General features: G+C 47.7%; 1 protein-coding gene across 4 annotated transcripts in view; it reads left to right on the forward strand.

The window, feature by feature from the left end:
• Positions 1 to 4,483: 4,483 nt before the first annotated feature.
• The window catches only part of ZFHX3 (zinc finger homeobox 3), a 240,549-nt gene continuing 231,527 nt past the window's right edge, over positions 4,484 to 13,505 (forward strand). Inside the window, exon 1 of one of the 4 annotated variants that reach the window (XM_045047115.1) lies at positions 4,484 to 4,886. The gene's annotated coding sequence lies outside the window, so the exon portion shown is untranslated. The remainder of the gene's footprint in view (positions 4,887 to 13,505) is intronic. The other 3 variants (XM_019819974.3, XM_006941677.5, XM_045047116.1) reach the window with 3 other exon arrangements.

A 13,505-nucleotide genomic window follows, 5' to 3' on the forward strand; every position in this document is an offset into this window, starting at 1 on the left:
TTTGTTTTAGATTTTTTTTTATCCATTCTTTAAATTTCACAGTTTCTATTTGTCTGCAGAGAGACAATCGAAACAGCATGAAGCACATTTTACCGTAGGCCTCGCTGACGATTGGAACAGCCTCAATAGAAATCCAGATTCTAAAACACTGGCTGACTTGGAGGATATGTGAAATTTCAGCCCGGGCTCTTAAGTCAGATTAGCACAGATTGCAGACAAAAACGCACTAAAATGGCAAGATAAGAAAATGGGATTCTAGAATCATTTGGGGGGGGGGCGGGGGAGTGTGAACAGGGTTCTCTTTTGTTTATCCCTTAGTGTCCTGCCCCAAGAAGTGGTTGCTTCATAGGAAGGAATGGCCAACCCAAATGAAATTCTTCACTGAAACAAAAATCTGATCTTGGTTTGTGTGCTCCTGGCATATTGTTTAATTGATTGTTTTAACACATGTGTAGGGAAGCTTTTGGTACATACTATGGAATTGAGGCTGTGCTGAGATTTTGTGGTTTTTATTTTTTCAAACTCCAATTTATAGAAAGAGACCTTATTTCCTCCCCCTTCCCTTTCCTCTCCTGTTTCCCTTTTCCTTTCTTCTCCCTCCAACCTGCTTCCCTCCAAGAATTCAGTGGTTTGTATCAGAGTGCAAAGGGATGAGTCCAACAGTGGGAATGGCCCCTGAAAAAATAGGAGTCCACCTCGTTTTCCTAGCCCCCAAACAAAGCACTTCTCTACCGTAATGTATGGACCCTGATTGCGATGCTGTCCTTAAGCATCTGTCTGCCTTTTCATTAAAATTCTCAATTTCAAGGTTTAGAAACACAAATGTAAGAATCCCCTTGGGTATAAAAGTCTTGCATGGCAAATTCTCTTTGCCCTTTTAGAAATAATATTTTTGTTAACAAAAAAAAAGGGAAGAAAGAGAGCAAGCACTTCACCTAATGCTTTAAAGCTGTTGTAAGGCAAGTCTTTTATTTTTGGCTTTCTTAAAACTTGGGCTTTATAACTTAAAATTAATTTGGAAAAGCTCCTTCCAATCACGGTTTTTAAAACATGGTTACTCGTTTGTGTCCTTCTTACGTGTGTGTTTGACAGATGTAGGGTCTTAGTTGGGCGGGGTGGGTAAGTTAACTAGATAATGTTCCACCCCTGATTTGGGGGTAAAAATTTAATCTCTGGAATTAGCATTGTAGCGATAGTTGGAGGCCTTGAGGTACGTGTCAGAGAAATGTGAATCAAATTATCTGTGTAGGCCTTGGCACGCCAGCCTCCCGTGGTTATGAAGGTGAGTGTGGCTGTTCTGAGGAAAGCCTGCATTCTCTGTCACACTCAGGAGGGCCTGGTCACCTGGTGGGTACCAGGCCCCTGAATATAACTGCCTAGAAACGATGGGGTGAATTCAGGGCATGGGGTGCAATTTAACTTCAAATATTCTATTGTTTGTTTCAGGGATTTTTGTTTTTGCCCTCTCCTGGCTTTTTCTTTGTTAAAACCTCAAGGTTATTGAAGCAGTAATTTTAAAATCAGTGTGTCTCTATATTTTAATAAAAATACAGGGATCTGGAAAAATACACAAATCTCCCCTAAATCCAGTGTGCTGTGAAAATAGAGGCTAGGTTTAGCTGGAAGTCAGAATGCTGACATTCACTGTATCTTAGCTCAGAGATCATATTTATTTTCGCTGAAGTGTATGTGGAGACAGGGAGAGAGGGAGAGAGAGAGAGAAAGAGACAAGCCAGTTTGGCTCAGTTGGGATCACTCTAATTTACCAGCCAGCTAAGTGTTAGGGGGCTGGCCTCTGGCTTGGAGAGTGGGTAAGGGGAGGAGTGGGGAAGAGGTTAGCATTCCCTGATTTATTTTTAAATATTTATCCTTTTGGCTGTTGCCAATTACAGTTTGCAGATGAGATGAGACTAGTTACAGAGAACTGCCTTTTCTAAGAGCGGGTTTATTTGTCAGCAGTGTCCAAGAGCCATGAGAGTGCCAGATTGTCTCTGCTGGGTAGGTTAACTACAGATACCTGCCCTCAGAAGAGCCAGGGCCTTTCGGAGCCAGAGGACTGAGTTTGCAACCTGTCTTTCAGGGAAACAGTTGATTCCATAGACAAGTGCAAAAGTTTCAGACTCCCTCTGAAGAGGTATTGTTTTGTTAGTGATGAAAATCAGTTCTGGTGGAGGTAATGCCCCCAGCTTTTTTGGTAACCCTTTATCTTGATGCTCCAGAGGCCCTAGATTCCCTGCCTGTGGACTAACCTGTTACAATTTTGCCTGTAACAAAGGCAAGCTTGACCAGCTCTTACCATGTTAGTAGCTGGTGCTGGATTAAGATAAAGGAAAGGGACCCAGGGTTACTCCCAGTTCCACTTGTCAGGCCTCTGAGGTGCAGGAGGGCACATTGCCCCGTGTGCCCCTTGGGATGCTGGTAGTGTCCTGCAGATCCCCCCAGGGCCTTCTGCCCAGCACCTCCACATCCTTCCAGATTACTTTATAGCTGGTTCTTTGGCATTCTCGCTTTTCTTTTATTGAAGATATTTATCTGTCGGCCCACCAGGTTCATGATGTCACCAGATTATGAGGTCGTCCCCTGTTAATAAAAGTTAAGATAAAGGAGCAAAATTAGATTTTCGGGGAGTGTAAACATTTTCTTACTGTCTTTAGCTCGTGGGCTCCGGGTTGCTCCCAGGTAGGACATAGGGGCCTGGAGTCCTTGTGTTCCTGGAGACATTTCCAGAGACATCTCTGTGTTGTGAGTGCCACATTACTTGCGTTATTGCTAGCATCATCATCTTCATGTATTATTCATAGTCACTTTTTCAATTAAATTATTAATTGGTTTTCTTTAAGGTGTTCTCAACTCATGTGGCTAATATAAATAATAGTGTGTTTTGAAAACACCACCTGTTCTTGGGGCTTAAGTCAGGTGGTCTGGCAATAGCTCGGCCATGATCATATCCCGGTTTGCAAAATCATCCTCCACTTTCCTTTTTTGCTCTCCAGCACCCTCCCCCCCTACCCCCATACTCTCTCATGTGTGACAGAATTTGGCCTGTGCTCTCCTTTGTCCCTAATCGGACATGATTCCCTAGAGGCAGTCTTTTCTCCCAGGGCCCTGGCAGACAAAAAAAAAAATTTTTTTTTGGAGTCTTTTTTTCTGGACTAAAATGTAAAATGTAGAGGGGGGTTGTCTGTCCCCAACAGGTTGGCTATTTACATTAATTTGAACTCAAATTACATTGTGTAAAATGCCTTGTGCGTGGAGACCTGATAGTTTCAATCAGCTGAGCATCCTCTTCCTCCTGCATCAGTGTGCTTAATGCTAATACAATTCCATACATACAGCTCTTTGCCTCCTGAGCTTATTATATTTCTCACACTTGCATGGTTCATTATTGTGCAGTCGGGGAAAGGACTCTTAAGGTTGTGGGGCCAGCCTGGGTGGGTGGCTTTCAGAAAGGGAAAAATAGGTGCCCTTCTGTGCTGGGGGAATCAGGAATTAAATCAGACTGAGCGTGGGATTCTGACAGGGAGGACGGTGACTTCCGGTGAGATTTCTCTGGTGTGCTGCCTTTGCATATGAGAATGGCGAAGGCGAACCTGGGGAGAAAAGTGTCCAGCGGTTGCTCTGACCAACTGGGGTGTCCCCATTAAATTTGACCTGGCAGTTGAATCTCCCTGTGAAGGGCATGATGTATGCCTTATCTGAAATTATGTGTGTGTGTGTGTGTGTGTGTGTGTGTGTGTGTGTGTGTGTGTGTGTTTTAAGGCAAGTCTTGTAAAAAGACTGTAAGCTTAATTGCAAGCTGTGACTTCTTTTCTTGACCCCCCCCCTTCTTTCTTTCTCTCCCATGAAAAACTCTATCCTTCAACTCTCAGTGGAGATCAGGGGATGTTTTTCTAAGTTTCTGCAGCTGAAAAACAGAAGTGCCCTGTAAAGCAGTTAATAGGATGGGTGTGTGTTTCAAATAAATTCCTGTCCACATTGGCTAATGTCCCCATGCTAGAGTGGCCTGGCTGTGACGTGGATGGGGCCCAGAGACCCATGGCTCCGGTTCTGAGGCCTCAGGCTCTCTTTTGTGGCCGAGGGCGCGCCCCTTTCTTCTCGCCCGATTCTAGGCCGGCCCCTGACTTTTGATGAGAGAGAGGGGTCAGCGCTTGGGAAGGACCGGGCTTTGTTCCCGCCGGGCCCGTTCCCGAGGCGGCGCAGGCCCAGCCGCCCAGGGCTCCCGTCCCAGGCGCGCGGCCCGGCCTGCCCAGAAGCCAGTACCCGGAGCGCGACCGAGCGCTCGGGCCTCACGCGCCCGGGCGTCCCCGTGTCCCCGCGGGCGCGGCCGCCGCCGAGTACCCGGCCTGCGCCCGGCACGACTGTAGATGTCAGGCTTTGCCCGGGGAGCCGAGCGGCGGCGGGGCTGTGAGTTTCAAATTAACCTTCCGCTTTGTTGCTGTGTAATGTGGATCCCCGAAGGCCCCCCGCCCCGCCCGCCCCCCTTCCCCGGGCGGTGAGCCTGCAAACTGCGAGTTGAGCTTCATTTACATAAAGCGATTCCGGGCGGGCGGTGAGCCGGCGGCGGGCAGGCCGGGGACCCGGACGCGAGCGCCGCGCCCCGTGGGTGAATCCCCGCCGCGCGCCCGGGGGACCCTCCCTCCCGGGGAGGGGCGACCGCCAGCCCCCGCCGCCACCATGCGCCCCCCTGCCCTGCCTGCGGCCCCCCTGCACCTAGACAGAGCCACCTCGGAGTCCCGGGGGCGGCGGGAGGTGGGGAGAATGCCGCCTGGGGTGGGTAAGTTCGGGGCTCCGGTGCCGCTGGAATTTCCCATTGTCGAGCGCGCCGCGGCCCCCGGACCTGCGAGTGCCTCCTCCCTCCGGAGGTGTGCGGAGCCTTTGTGTGCCAGGTGAGTGGAGCCTCCCTCCCCAGCCCGCCAGCCGCCCGGTTCGCACCGCCGGCCTAGAGCGGCGGGCAGGTGCTGCAAGTCTTGGCTGAACTTCCCATTCTCTTGGGGCATGTGGGGGAAGGGCAGGCTGGATGCACTTGAACTCGTAGATTCCAATTGGAATCTACCTGGCGTGAGAGTGTCTAAATTCTGCTGGGTACAGAGTGAAGCCCTTCCTCCTTCCATCTTTCCTCCTCTCTCTCCCTCCCTTCTTCCCTCCTTTATTTGCTTTTGGATTAGTTCCTGCCTTCTGAATACTTGCGGTACTAGTGTCATTTAAAAGTTTGGGTTCCTCCGCCTTAAAATGCGCCCTTTTCAGGCACAAGAGAAGTCACTGGTCAGTTTGAAACAACGTGAAGAATGTGCTTATTGTGGAGTAATTAAAGGAAGAATCAGAGGTTTGGAGCTGGAAGGCACCTTTGGGGATCCACTTGCCCACCCTCTAATTTTAGTTTGTTCGCACTCTGGAAAAACATTTCCGTGGGGGAGAGGGGTGGAGGAGAGGGAGAGCTGTGATGTTTGTCCTGTTAAAGGAGAAAGATTGCCCAAGTTAGGTCAATAGCAGGAAAAAAAAAAAGTAATCATTGTAGACTAATAGAGGGAAAAGAACTTTCTGGAAAATAGTCTTTTCAGCTTTGGACATACCTGTGTTATAAGAATGGTAAAACACCTGGAGGGCAAAGACCATCACTCGTGCCTGGTGTATTATAGGAGTGCATTGCCTGGCTTAGTAGTGCACAGTATATAAACTGGTTTAAATGAAACACATGAGCAGGTGAATCCAGGAGGGTCCTCACTGCTCCCACCCCCTGTTTGTGTCATTTAACAGGCCTGGAAGACTCTGAAAGCCACTGACAGATAAGCTCAGAGAGATTAGACAGCCCCACTTGGGCACTAGGAGAAGGCCTCCCCACGCCCCGTGGGGGGGGGGCCGGCTGGGGCCTGCTTCGTGGAATCTATCAAGGCAAAGCAAGAAAAACAAACTTAAGCCTTGAAGGTAGATAGTGGGAAAGTTACACGTCATCTTATTTCATCCCATGCTTTGAGATCCTTGGAGACAAGTCACTAAATAAATAGAGTATAATTTAAAGCTTGCTCCTGCTAGCTGGGGAACTTTGTTTCTTTGCCATCAAGCAGCAGGTGCGAGTTTGCAGAGTTAGCCCCTCGAGTCCCCTCATTCCTAAATTCAGGAGGTGTCAAACCTTCATGTTCTTTTAATGGCTGTGGTTTCTGGATAGGTTTCAAGGGGAAACCCTAAAAATCATGAGTTCCAGGAGGCTGGGCTGGAGAAGGAAGCCTAAGTGCTGGGGCAGAGACTGCATTTGAGAGGAAAACAGACACCTTCCAAGGTAACCTGATTGAGAGAGGCCAAGGCTAGACCGTGGCCTGTTCCTAGTTTTCAGAACAGCTGCTGGTGGCCTGATATTCTGAATCCTTCTTTTTACCCAACCCAAACACGAAAAGCAGTTAGGGGACAGAGGTAGGATATGTGGGAAGTCAGGAGCCCACTGTTCTAAATAATTCAAGGGTTTCAGGAAATGAGTCATTGGAGAGAGAGAGGTACATACCTGGATGTTTGTGCACCTGTATTTTGTGCATTCTATTTTGCAGAGACCCCGAAAGCCCCATTTCAGAGAGTATATGGCTATGAAGGCCAAGAGAAACTTTTCCTGTCTCCCGTCCTTAAATTACAGGACTAAGGAGATTGTCTGCACTTCGTTTCTAGCATGTGTTCAGAGAGCGTGTGAGTGCCTCTCAGAATGGGCTGGGGTCACACTTTGCTCTTTTATTTAATTGCCCGAGTGTTATTTAACAACACGGGGCAGAGGCAGAAGCAAGCACTTTTACACTTTAAAATCAGCCCTTTTGGAATCACAAGGAATTAAATGACTTGGAGACCTTCTGTCTTTATGACATGGGTCACCTCCCTCTCCCAGCTCTCTTTTGAAATGGCTGCACTTTCTGTGGGATAGAGCTGCTGTTTTCCAGTTCTCCTGAAAACAGTTTTGATGGACAGGGAACTATTGAGAAACGCATGATAACTCTTCCAAAATAAAAATAAAAAAATCTGAGCTGCTTCCCCAACCACCTGAAACTTTAATTTTGGTTTCTTCCCTTCCGTCTTTTATTTGCACAAATGAATACTCAGGGAGGGTGGAAAGGACCCAAATAAAACAGCACTCTCAGCAGGCCTCTGTTTGGCTCGTCCCAACAGGACAGTGAAGTGCCTTCCTTCTTGCTGCTTTGGGATTGGATTTAACTGCCGTGTAACCTCCGTGCCAATGGACTGCCCAGTGGCAAGGAGCTAAAATAAGCGAGATTTCAGTTTTCATCATTATGACTTTAAATGATGATTACTAGACACTCCCAGGACAGGCCTGGCTCACCTTGGATGACCCACAGGTTGTTAGTTCATTAGAATAAATCTGTGATTGCAGAATACTAGCAAAGTATTACCTGGGGCTGGTGATGATTTAGCTTGGTTCTTTCAGTTCTGGTCATGAGCGGTATCCATGGAGCGTGTCCTTATTGTTGCTGTGTGCTGTTGGACAGCAGTGGAGCCTTTTTTTTTTTTTTTTTTTTTTTTTTTTTTTTGCGCTTCTCAAATGTTAATGTGAGATGTTGGAAATACTAGAAGGACCAAAACAGACCCTTACCTAAGAAATTCCTTGTATTGTAGATTTGCAACAGCCTCATTAACACGAACACATGAATATTTAGGTGACGAAGCAGCATTTTGTAAAAGTGTAGGTAGCTGCTGTATCCCTAGAAGGGAAAGTGACTTGTTACACCCACTTTTTAGAGTATCCAGTTTGCTTCTTAACCTGAAAGGTTTAGCTTTATCTTACAGGGGAGACAACAGTGACAGTGATTCTGGCCTAAAGAAACTTGGAAGCTTCGTCTCACACTTGCCAGTATTACAGGGATAATGCACCTGACTCTGTACCCTCCACAAGAACAGTATGTGCTGTGGTTCATACTCTCATTTGTTACTAGAGTGGTTGCTTGCTCTTAGCCCCTGTTTCTGTAATGCTTGGGCCTGTTGGCCTACTCTGGTTCCCAAGGCTGGTCTAATTAACCAGGATGGGGGCGGTACCATTGAAAACACAACAGGAAGGCAGATTCCATTACAGTGAACTTCACAGGGGTATCCACATGCTCTGGTATGAGAATTTGGTTGTGATAGTGATTGCTAGAAATCACAGCCCAGCTCAGAACCAACATCCTGGGCCTGGGGATGCAGCTTCTAAAAGCTACAGTGAAGGAAATCGGGACCCAGTTTTAATCGAATCCAGACAAGGGAATGCCTTTGCAGGAGCTAGTCTCAATCAGATTTTAAAGGGTGCCTTTTCTGTCCAAAGCACAGCGTCTGAGTCCATAGGCCGCTCAAATTGAGAAATATGCAGAAGCTAAGATTGAGTCAGATTGCCCCGAGAGAGGAAGTGTGGCAAAAATCTTGGCTCATTGGCAAGCCTCTGACAAAGTTCAGATTAAGGAGAAAAACTACAAAATCAACAACTGTCACCTTTCTTTTCTATGTGATTTAAAGTTGGCTCCCGGATTGTCGGATTGTCGCTTTGCACATGTTCGAAGAGAGCCATCGGATGTTAGAGGGTCCCCTCCCCCAACGTGGTAAATGACTCCTGTATGGACAGGAGCTGGGGAATTGACAGCAGCTTTGTGTTTCACAAGCAGTGAGACAACTCCAACGTTTTGTGTGTGTGCGTGTGTGTGTGTGTGTTTTCCCTGGTTTTCATTCTTTGGGGCAGGGGATAGGATGGTGAGGATGAGGCAGTGAGTGGTCTAGCAGTGATGGGTGTGTTTCTAGAGAGTTCTTTGCCCAAGGAAGGTGCCTTTGATTCTTATTTGTAACTTTTAAAGGTGATTTTTTTTTTCCGTTGATGTTTCTTCCCCTCTTTGACTGTTAATTGCTTGGAGTTTCTTGCTTTTGTAAGGATATGGGTGTGAATAAAAATGGGAAAAGAGAGTTTGCTAGGTGACAAATTTGGCTTCATTTCAGAGTAAGACTTCTGTTTTGTTGGTTTTAACCTCAGACAGGGCCTCTTAGCAAAATGCCTGGGCTTAATCTGCCTTTTGGGTGAGCCCTTCTCCCTTCCCACGGGAGGGCCATCACACAGTCATGTCAACACGGGGATTAATGCATAGGGGTTTTGGTGCGACCTTCCAGAGAGGCCTTAGCCGGCCTCCTGTGTCCTGGGGGTGGGGGATGGGGGGCTTTAGGTGGTTCAGTTGCTCGTGCTTTGAATTTTGTGCCATCTCCAAGGTGTTTCCATCCTCTTCTCTCCCTGAAGTGGGACCGAGGCTTCTGTAGAAGGGAGGAGTCCGGTGGGCTCCCCTCACACCCCCTGCTCTCTTTGGGTGTTGCTGGTTTGGGACCGAGGGCATCAAAACCCCTTTGCAGACCACTCTTTGTGAAGATGGGGAGGGGCTGGCATCCCTCTCCCCATCTCTTCTGCTAATCACATAATGGCCTTAAAGGCTTTCTGAAATGATTATCTTGTCTTTAATTTTAAGTGGCTCTTTTGGGGCAACATTTGGGAGTTCATGGAGTATCTTCAGTCATCTGTAGGGAGACTCTGAACTGGGAAAACTGGCTCTGTTGGGCTCTGTGAAAAGACAGCGGAATTTTCATCTGCTGCCGATTTCACGCACTGTCCTGAAAGTGATTTTGGCCACAAACCTTTGATCTGGGAGTGAGACAGACCCCACCTCCTGCTTCTGGAGGCAGGAGTTGGTGACTGCTCAGACCTCCCTGCTCTGTGTATGTGAGAAAGTGTGTGTGTGTGTGTGTGTGTGTGTGTGTGTGTGTGTGTGTGAGAGAGAGAGAGAGAGAGAGAGAGAGAGAGCAGTAGCTAAAGAGAAGGGCCAAGTAGTGGGGTGATTGGGGCCTAAGGCATGGTGAGGGCTTGTAGACTGGGAAGGAACAATGTGTAGACTTCCTGAGGGGTAAGAAGTGTGGAACAACTTGGAGATTTTGGTGGGTGGGGGTGGGGGAAGTGGACAAAAAACAATTTTGCTGGTTTCTTGGTTGTGCCCAATTTCATCCACGAATGTGGCTGGAGACAAATGTTTCTGAGTGTGTTGGTTGTGCTAGGTTTTGAGTGAGAGCTATAGCCTGTACGTGTGTCCGTTGCGGGCTGTGCGTTTCAGTACGAAACTTCCAGTTGACAGGCAGCTGTACACCTTCTCGCTTGAATCTCCTCAGTGGAGAAGCTGGAGCCAGATTAGCTCAGGGAAGAAAAGACCAAGGGGCTTAATTTGATATTTGATTTCAGCCCTGCAGCCCCCGCCCCCTCCCAAAGTCATATAAGTGCCTGTTCAAATATGGAAGTCTCCCTTCAGTGTATAAAAAAGCTCTTTTCAAAAGAGTTTTGACTCCCGTAAGCCTATAAAAAGTACATATGTGTAGACGTGAACTAACTTGCTTCCCACGGTTACGGTCTTTGAGTGGCCCGTTTTGGACAACTTTCTCTTCCTGACGTTTGTGTCCAGTGAAAATGTGCTAAAAAACACGTGTGTGCTTTTTTTCTCCTTCTCAGCAACTTTTCTCTTTCTTTCTTTCTTTCTTTCTTTCTTTCTTTCTTTCTTTCTTTCTTTCTTTCTTTCTTTCTTTCTTTCTTTCTTTTTCTCTTTCTTCCTTCCTTCCTTCCTTCCTTCCTTCCTTCCTTCCTTCCTTCCTTCCTTCCTTCCTTTCTTTCTTCTTCTTCTTCTTCTTCTTCTTCTTCTTCTTCTTCTTCTTCTTCTTCTTTTCCTTTTAAACAGTTTTTCTTAACTGCTCAAGAAACAATGCAAGCCTCTTCCACCATTTCAGACCCTGCTTCCTAAAATGCTCTTTGGCTCAGGGCCTTGGTTCTTAATGTACATTTGGCTTGTAGGGGGAGTGGTTTTTGCTTTCCTTGTAACAGCTATGTATTTCTCTGTGGAACATCTGCATCCTTGCTAAAGCGTCAAGTCAACTTTTGGACACTCCAGAAGCCTGGATTCAGTGTGTATTAGGAGGTTGATCTCACTGTAGAAGTGACTGTTTTTTTTTTTTTTTTTTTTAAATTTTTTTTCAACATTTATTTATTTTTGAGACAAAGAGAGACAGAGCATGAACGGGGGAGGGGCAGAGAGAGAGGGAGACACAGAATGGGAAACAGGCTCCAGGCTCTGAGCCATCAGCCCAGAGCCCGACGCGGGGCTCGAACTCACAGACCGCGAGATCGTGACCTGGCTGAAGTCGGACGCTCAACCGACTGCGCCACCCAGGCGCCCCTAGAAGTGACTGTTTTTAAAATATCACCTCTGTCCTGCCAGATTCTTGAACGGTATCACTTTTATATTTGATACATAATTATTGCCAGGGGACAGGCATTGATAGAGACTGTCCGTCTGTATACCTGACTGTAAACACACTTGTTACCTGGGCCTACCTGGCTTTTAAAATGTAGCTCCAGGCAGAGGATGGCAGTAGTGAAAATAACAGGGGTTTCCCGCCCCCACCCCCCACGTTTTCAGACGGGGGTGGTTGAGGCTGGTTTTTCCTCCAAAACTATGAAACCCAAAGGTAGAGGGGTGTTTAGGGAAAGCGGAGAGTCATACATTTTGGGAAAGGACAGTCAGTTAATTTTGCCCTTGCTGGGAAAGCTGTAGCAGTTATCTAGACAGTGGAGAAATTGGCTGATACAGACTCCAGAGTGTCTGCTTGGAGGGAGGCGCACTCTTCCTCACTGGTTGAGAGAATTCTAAAATGAAACCGGGGAGAGGTCAGTTTAGGATAAGAGAGTGGCTTAGGAACCAGCCCTTAAAATGGGGGTTCTGTTCACAGTGTTGTGGGAGAAGCAGAGATGAAGCAAATGAGCCTGCTCTTTGGGAAGCTGGCTCTTGTTCATCTGTCTCCTTGAGCCTGGACCCCTCTGCTGGGGTCATAGACTGGGGGGGGGCCCAGTTCTGGTCTGGCACCTCTCTGTGACTGTGGACCAATCAGGTAACCTCCCTGAGCCTTGCCTCCTTCACCTACCGCCTTACCTGTAGAATGGGCACGATACACACTTCACATTTATAGTGGGAATTCAATTCAATAAAAACAGGCTTCACAGCGCTTAGCCTGTTGCGTAGCCTCCCCACAAATGATAGTTCCCATCCCCACGTCCTTTTCCTTTGTATTTCTTTTGTTGCTGCTGCTGGCCTCTGCTACCTTTTGTTTCCCAGCACCCTGGAAGAAATAAACTCAAAGGTCCAGCATTCCTTCGGGCGCTCCCCTTATGGGCTGGGAATAAGGCCAACTCTTTTTGACATCGTGCAACTAACTGCATTTAGGAGTGAAATAGACATAGTGTCCTCATCCTCCCCAGCCCTCCCCTCACAGGCCCCCCCACCCTGCCCCCTGAAGCTGGCAGGCGGCCTTCTAAGTGAGCAGCCCACTCAATGACCCACCTAGAGAGGCCTTCCCGGGCTGGCTTGTATATGCTAATAGGCCTGACTTGTCCTGGCTTGTTTGTAGTGATTTGTGGAGGCATTTATATGCAAATACTATCAACTTGCTGAGTTAATTATCATGTGCCGAGCCCCCCCCCCCCCTTCCTGCTATGCCTCCCAGCCTGGCTCTGCAAAAGGGGCTGTTCTCATTCATCCCTGCGCTCTTCCTGTCTCGGCCTCTGCTGTCCTTTGCCCTGTCCCCTTCCTGTCCCTGCAGACCTGATCACAGCTCTTTGCTGCCCTGTCGCCCATCCCTGGAACCTCTGTAGCCAAGGGTGGGCATGTAAGTGGCTGGCCCAGTTGGAATCCTCCATGAATGGTGTCACTTTGCATGCAGGGCAGTCTGGTTTACATTGCTCAGAGCTATATTTTTATTATTTTTTTTAAAGTTTATTTGTTTATTTTGAGAGGGACAGAGACAGTATGAGTGGCAGAAGGGTGGAGAGAGAAAGGGGGAGAGAATCCCAAGCAGGCTCCGTGCTGTGAGCGCAGAGCCCGACATGAGGCTCAAACCCACGAAACCGTGAGACCATGACCTGAGCGAAAAACCAAGAGTCGGACGCTTAACCGGCTGAGCCACCAGGCGCCCCCTGCTCTGAACTTTAAACCCCATTTTTACCTACTAGCTTGAAAAACAGACCTACCCAGACCTATCAACTCTTGACCCTCAGTCCTCAGTCTGGTGAGACAGTGACTGTTGTTTTAACATTATTATTATTATTTTCATTTGTCCACATTGTTGATACCACTGAATCTTGTTACCACTTCCGAGCCTCCAGAGAAACCATTTTGTGAAGGGGTGCCCCTCCAGCCCCCTATCCCTGGAAATCTGAGTATTTTGAGAGAGACAGAGTTGACCTCTGTCAACTTGAGATGACCTCAGTTGTGGTTCCTTCCTGCTTGTATGTGGGCAGTGTTGACACTTGGGGTTGGCTCATTCTTTATTGGGTGAGCTGGGGGGTGTCCCTGACTTCTCTCCACTGGTGTTATACCCATCCCAACCCCTAAAACAAAAGTGTCTCCAGGAATTGCCCACTGTCGCCTGGGAAGGCAGACTCACCCCAGGTTGAGAACCACTGGGACAGAGATTGCATTCAT

Source organism: Felis catus, chromosome E2, assembly GCF_018350175.1.
Source record: "Felis catus isolate Fca126 chromosome E2, F.catus_Fca126_mat1.0, whole genome shotgun sequence".
NCBI lineage: Eukaryota > Metazoa > Chordata > Mammalia > Carnivora > Felidae > Felis > Felis catus.